The sequence below is a fragment of the Desmodus rotundus genome, chromosome 7 (genome assembly GCF_022682495.2).
Source record: "Desmodus rotundus isolate HL8 chromosome 7, HLdesRot8A.1, whole genome shotgun sequence".
Taxonomy (NCBI): Eukaryota; Metazoa; Chordata; class Mammalia; order Chiroptera; family Phyllostomidae; genus Desmodus; species Desmodus rotundus.
This window is the reverse complement of record NC_071393.1, coordinates 98,976,021-98,983,733: the sequence shown is the minus strand read 5'-3', so window position 1 is coordinate 98,983,733 and position 7,713 is coordinate 98,976,021. Positions and strand designations below refer to the sequence as shown.

Genomic DNA, 7,713 nt, shown 5'->3' with positions numbered 1-7,713 from the left:
TCTGAATCTCAGTGTCTGCCGGAGCTGAGTGTCTCTCAGTGGAGATCAGGGAAGGAGGGATATGAGGAATTCTGAGTTTGGAGAGGCTGGAACCGGTACAACATTGTGCTCCTCCGAGAGGAGCTGTGTGAAGGAAATGGGATCCCAGAAGCTTTTCAGATGAAGTTTCAAGGCTTAGGATCTGCTGGAGAGAGACCATTTCAAGATCTGGACTTAAAGTGAGAAAACAGAACACTTTAATGTTTTACATATTAAAAATAAGTCAGATACAGAATAAACAGGAATGATAATTAATTAGGAAAGGTAAGTCTTAGCAAATGGCAGTGCAAAAAGTAACAGGAGTTTGTATGGAGACCAGCAGCTGGATCCAAGTTATTCACTTAGTAGGAGTCTGTGATGTGGCAGAAGTGAAATTTGCAGAGAATGGAGCAAATGGCCAGGTATGCTGAGGAGTCCGTAGCCTCTGAAAACTCTGTCCACAAATTGTTGAAATTCCTGCCAGGAAAAGTTCTTGAAGAAGAACAGTGGATATGGGGCCAGCCACCTAGAAGAATCTGTCACAGCTTGAGGCACAGGCTCAGAAACATGAGTATGTTTAAGTCTCAACAAGAGTGGGAACAGCTCCACAGGACCACGCCTGAGATTCTAATGATTCTGCTTATGGATGAGCCACAACCCCTGAGAACCTGGTACCTACATCAGTCATTCTCCCTCAGCCCTTCACCTGATGAGTCTGCCCCTCACCTCAGTTCCATCCCCACCACATCTCTCCAGAAGCTTTGGAGCCCCTCCTCATTCTGGCATCCACTTCTAACATCTCGTGACTCTTACACTACCGCCTCATTTAGCTGTACCTCCCCCAAGCCATTTCACCTGCTTTTCATTTCCCAGCTATCTTTTCCCCACCAAATGCTACAGTGGGACCCCCACCAGATATTTACATGAAGGCCTTTGAACCCTCTAGTCACCGTGGCAACCAAGATTTGGGCATTCCACCTCCTATGAGAGTGAAACTGAATTTGAAGAGATCACGAAGTGAGACAAAGCAACTTTCAGCAATTCCATTTCCAAAGCAATTATCTGGAGCCAGTGCAGCAGATGACAGTGACTTGAGTGAGATGCTGCTCACAGCCATTCCTGTTATCAAACAGGCTCAGGCCATCAATGATGCATGTTGCTGTGCCCTCATCTCCTCCTTTAAAAGCTGTCTTCATGGCATTGAAGCCACGTCTTACAGTATGGTGACAGTAGGAGCTCTTCTAAAAAAAGGCATCTATCCCTGGAGAGGTCACCTAGGTCCTCTAGCCAGGAGAGCAGCAGGATGCACTGGGACCTGCTTCATAATGAAGACCAACATGATAATTATTTCCAAGAAAGGAACCAAGGGCATGACAGATATCACAGTAGAAAATGGGACCCACACTACTGAGAAAGGAGTCTGGTTGGAAGCAAATGTTTTTTGATGGACTTGCATCACCTCACCTTCATCAGGACTAAGGGATGGAGGCCATTCCTCCCCTTCTCCTTCCTCCAGACCTATGACCCCCTTTAGACACTCAAGGAATACCTTCTGCCCCACAGGATTGAATATTTCCTGCATCCCTCCCAATATCACATATCCTATTTGCCAGTGGAAAGAACCTGTGAGACAGAATGTAAGGGAAAAAAAGGGAGGATTATCTTAAAACTCAAAATGCATCTTTTTTAATAGGCAAGACTAATATATAATGACCAGGAACATTTTATCACAATTGGGTGATAAAGCTATTTACAAAGCAGCAATTATTATAAAAGTAATTGGGGAAGAAAGTGTTCATTATGGGAAGGGCTTTTGAAATGGAAGGCATAGCTTTTTTTTTTCAGTCCTACATTATGGGCCACTTGGAATGATGAGGTAGAAAGGATACATCACCTATGTAATATTCTTCACAAAAATGTTTACCTTGAAACTAATCATAGGGAAACAGACAAATCCAGATTGTAGGACAATTCATAACTATCTTAGTCTTTTCAAAAATGCCAATGTTATGAAAGACCAAATTTACTTTTTCACCTGTGTAGTAGTTACTAAAGTGTTCACATTTATGAAAATTCATGTTGTATGTTTTGTGAAATTTTCTAAATCGTTATTGTGTATTCCAATAAAAATTGTTTTAAAAGACACCCAGCTGCTGTGGCTCAGTGGATTGAGCTCCAGCCTGCGAACCAAAGTGTTGCTGGTTCAATTCCCAATCAGGGCACATGCCTGGGTTGTGGGCCTGGTCCCCGGTAGGAGGCAAATAAGAGGCAACCACACATTGATGTTTCTTTTCCTCTCTTTCTCCCTCTCTTCCCTTGTCTCTAAAAATAAATAAAATATTTTGAATAAAAAAATTGGCTTAAAAGAGAGAATGAAAACCTAGGAGACACAATAACTAAATACCAAGGTCTGTCCAGGTAAAGTCCAACCACTGTTAATATAACAAGAACTGTTTGCACGACATCAGTGTAACCTGGCAGCCAAGGGGAGTAGACCGGAATGCTCATGTGTGAACAATGATGACTTCACTGTACTAGTCAGTGGGGACTGTAGATGCCGTTGAGTGAGCATGTGTGCTGTGTAGCCAAAGCATTCAAAATGACTGAGTGAGTAGAGCAACAAATCTGCATCAAATTTTGTGTTAAGCTGGAACATTTCTCCAAGGAAACTATTCAGATGATTCAGGAGGCCACAGCTATGGGCAACTGGTGATTGGAAGCTTCATCATGACAACATGCCTGCTCATACATCACGTCTCATGCAGAGTTCTTTGGAGGGACATCAAATTACCCAGGTGACTCCGACCCCCTTACAACCCAGATTTGGTGCCCTGCAACTTCCGTTTTTTCCCAAAACTAAAATAATCTTTGAAAGAGAAGAGATTTCAGACTGTCAATGAGATTCAGGAAAATATGACAGGGCAGCTGATGGCAATGGTAGAACTGTGAGATTGCAAGGTGCCTACTTTGAAGGGGACTGAGGCTTCATTGTCCTGTGTACAATGTGTCTTGTATTTTCTTCAATAAATGTCTCTATTTTTTGTATTAGATGGCTGGATATTTTGTGTAAAGTCCTAATATAATATGTAGACTTTGGATTCTGATTTGAATAAACCAATTATAAAATATTTGTGCAGTAATCATAAAAATTAGAACATTGACTAGGTCTTTGATGATATTTAGGAATTATTGATTAATTTTAGATGTGATAATACGACTGTGTGTTTTAGAAAGAGAGTCCTTATTACTTGAAGATACACATTGAAATAATTTTAGATATTGTTTGAGATTAAAATAATCCATGTAGGGTAGAAATGATGGCTAGGGATTAAAATGAAATAAATTGATAACTTGTGAGATTATTGATTATTGATAATTGGTGAGACTGATTGCAGAGTACATGAGGGTTCACTATTATTCTCTCTATTTTTGTGCATGTTTAAAAATTTCCATAGTAAAATATTAATTTTATTAACATGATTTAGATGAGTATTCCATAAGCAAAGGAAAGATGGGCCCATAAGCTCTGTATGTCTATTGCTCAAGCAGCTTCCTTTATCTTCAACTAACTCACTGAAATTTCTCCCTGTATAAGACAATTGTTTAAGTAAACCAAAAGTTTAGGGCCAGGTGTCCAGATGAAATGTTCATGAACACCAACTACCCCAAGACTCCTTTCAGATCAGACTGGGAAAATGAAACATGCTTTAACTTCTCTCACGAGGGCTGGAGACAGTGAAGCACAGGCTAAACTGCAGGGAGAGCAGGAGCTGACTCCCAGATTGGTGTACCTTACAGGACAGAGCCTTCCATTCCTTTCTGCACAGTGTCAGGTCCAGACCTAAAGTCTGTCTCTGAGATGCCTCCCACACTTGTTGAACAGCTGCTCAATCTCCAGCTAGCACCCAAGTAAAACATCATAATGTGGGTTGTTTTTTAAGGCCTTGCTGCCTCAATGTTGTCATGCTGGCATCAGCACCATGTGCCTAATGGTGTGGCAAATTGAGAAGAAAATGTTTCTATGATTGTGCTGCTGATTTTAAAAATAACATATCTAATGAGCCAGCTGTGGGTAGACAAAAAAAGATTAATAATCATTTCCGCAGTTTATTTTATCCTAAACAGTTCTCTATCTTTTCAGAACTGTAATACAGATATCATAGAGATGAACCATTTGATAGATTCTATCTTAAACAAGCCACCTAGAAGATCGCTGGTTTTATCAAAAGGTAGGAAAAATAATTTACCCCAGGTCAAATGGGAAAAACTAAAATAAATGAGTATTTTGAAAAAATGACATCCATCGGATAAGCCAGTGTTGTCAGTTCATGGAGATACAGTGATTTGTCTCCCTGGAACTTGAAAATAAGGGAAACACATAAAGAAAATAAAGATTGACTTGAGCATTAAACCATGCAATGAATACATAGTGACCAGAGCTGAGAATGTAAATTTGCTTAGAGACCAAGGAGCTGACAGGTCAGTAAGACTGAGCTGTGAGAGGATAAATATACTGATACCTAAAGAATGTGTTCATCAAAGATATGTGGGAGGGGGTAATGTTGGCCCATCATAGAAATACAGGAAAACAAGGGTCATTATAGCAAGTGTCGGCTGTGCAGGTGTAAATATTATTCAGAAAACAGGGATCCTTAACCAACAGCTCTGAGGTACTCAAGTTTCATAGCACGACCACCCCTCCTTGAGCCAGATGCATCCTCAGGCTATGGAAACTCACGAAGAGGGGGCAAACTCACGTGCCGAACATCTAACCTGGCTCACAGATTGATATGTCTGGCTCATATAGGTTTTCATTTTAATATTCAAATTAACTGGAAACATTTTCTTAAATGTTTTTATGTTAGAGTCTCCATTTATTAATTTTCTTGAAAAAGCCCACATTCTCACATGACAACAATCAGCTAGGACTATAAAGAGCTCCCCAACTGGCGGCACCCACCTGGCACCTTCACTCAGCTCTCCTACTTGCCTGGCCCCTGGAGGTATCTGCATTGGCCACCCCCAGATTCATGCCTTCAGCTGACCCGTTGGTCGCACTTCCTGTCTTCGGAGTCCATGCTCATATACTCTTCTGGTGCCAACTACACTTGTGTTGTTGGTCTTCTACAGAGAAGGAGTGAGCTGGTCATGCCAATGTGAGGACTCCTACCGACGTGACAGTTTTGCCTTTCATAGTACAAAAAGAAAAGAAACTGGCATTTTGATTTTACATGTCAGTCTCCAGGAAGTCATCCCCGGAGAGATGGATCCACTCTTGGAGTAACAACAAAACTGAGGGTCCGTCTTCAAGGCTGAGGATGAAAACCCCATTGCTGCCAAACTCACAGTGGAGTGCTCCCTGGTGCAGTGCCTTGGGACTGAACTACCCAATGTCACCATATGGAATCCTCCACAGAACATTTCCCAATTTTTCTTATCTTCACCCAAGTGTCCTTATGCTTATTGACGTGCCAAGTGACATGCTTACTGATTTTTAGAGAAGGGGGAGGGAGAGAAACATCGATGCGAGAGAGAAACATGGATGGGCTGCCGTCTCCTATGCGCCCTGATCACAGACAAAACCCGCAACCTGGGCGTGCACCCTGTTTGGGAATCAAATCCGCCACCTTTTGGTTTACAGAATGACACTCCAACCAACCGATCCACGCCAACCAGGGCTCCAGTTTTTAGTTTATATTTGGAAAGTACTTCATGTTCTAATTTTATAAATCATATTTTTACATTATACTTTTGTGTGTAGTTTGGTGTGTGCGTGTGTGGTGTGTATGTATATAAAAATCCAAAGATAGAAGATTAGGTTAGTGATAGAACATACAAAATTAAAGTTTTGGGTCAAAAATGAAAGTTTTGGTTCTAAAACTTTGCCTTTTAAGCACTTCTTCCTGAAGAGTGCTGAGTGTATGCTTTTGGTTTCCTTATTCTTTCCATTAGTTTCACATTCCATGGCCCTTTATTAATTGTGAAAGAATTATTGCTTTGTCTACTTTGTTAATGTCATTGCCTCCGCAGTCACCCACTAGCCTCCTGTATTTTATAATTTAGAAATTGTCCACCTACATATTGCACCTCAATTGTGTCATCTGCCAAAGAGCAAGATGATTGGGAAAGAAATTTTTAAAAACACTTCCCACACTTTCACACATTGCAGAGGCTTTACGTCACAGGCATTTGAGAGTCCCACTGTGTCTGGGAGAACTTTAGAACCATTCATACAGGAAACAACTTGGAAAAAGATGAACTCTCAAAGATTTTCTTCATCGTGGATACTGTAATGCTGACTCACATAGAAACTCTGAAATGTTTCAGATCCTCCAACTCTTTCTTCATTTCAGCCATAAACATGGGCATCTCACTCATTCATTCATTCACTCACTCACTCATTAAAAAATGGTTTTGCTATGAACAGTAAATGACAACAAACTCACAACTATCAATGACTCAACCTAAAAAACAAACACAAACTTAGCAAACAACTAGAACAGGAACAGAATCACAGAAATGGAGATCACATGGAGGATTATCAGCAGGGAGGGGTATGGGAGAGAATGGGGGAAAAGGTAGAGGGATTAAGAAGCATAAATGGTAGGTACAAAATAATTGGGGGTGATGGTTAAGAATAGTATAGGAAATGGAGAAGCCAAGGAACTTATATGTACGACCCATGGACATGAACTAAGTAGGGGGGAGGGTGGTAGAAGGGCGAGTGCAGGGTGGAGGGGAATAAAGGGGAGAAAAAAATGGGACCAATGTAATATCATAGCCAATAAAATATACTTAAAAATGGTTCTGATCAAAGGTACACCTAAAGCCAATAGAAAGCAGTTTTTCTAACTTAGTATTACTGATCATAATAATAATTGTGACAACAATAAAACAGACAAGACAAATGTTGCCTTTGCAACCACCTGTCTGATTTCAATTGTTTTGTTTTCTGCACCACAGGGTAGAATGTTAAGCAGCTTACAAGAATTTCCAGAAAGTGCCACATAGATCTATATTTATGGTTTGCATTTCTCTCCTGTAAAGAGGAACTCCTTAGGGGATATTTCTCGATATTGCTTCCAAATAATTTTAAAAACACACTAGACTATCAGAAACTAATTTTCTGTCTCTGTCTCCACCTATATCATTTCTATATCAGCATCATTTATAGTTGAGACATCCTAAAATGAAAAGTCAGTATGTGGTACATTGAAAAATAATAAATAAATAGGTCTCAATATGATGTTTTTGAAACCACATATGCAGCATTTGATTAACAAATCAGGCACCCATAAACAGATCTTAACTGAGCACCTTCTCAGAGCTTTCATTTCTACAAAACGGAATACTTCAAAGCCTGACTTTCCATGACTAAAATACATTTTCAATGACAGAAAGAAGTGTTTGGGTCAACTTCAAGTTTATTTTAGATCTTACCTTCCAAGAATCAAAGAGAATGACAGAACAGAAAAGTGACCACATTTTGGAAGGACTAAATATTGATGTTTTAACTATAGAATCTATAGTCCAGCTTCAGCAACTTAGATAAGGCACCTGGCATTGGCCTAAGATTGGGTTCCATCCCATAAAGATGTTATGTTTCTTGCCTTGAATGAGTATACTTAGAATTCAGATAAAAATAGGAACACTGAGATATAATTTTAACATAAACATTATTGTAAGATCTTTTTT

At 40.0% G+C, this 7,713-nt stretch overlaps 1 pseudogene; it reads left to right on the top strand.

Moving 5' to 3' along the window:
- The first annotated feature begins 317 nt into the window (after positions 1 to 317).
- Positions 318 to 1,429, top strand: LOC112310991 (cleavage and polyadenylation specificity factor subunit 7 pseudogene; annotated as a pseudogene).
- Positions 1,430 to 7,713: the final 6,284 nt, after the last annotated feature.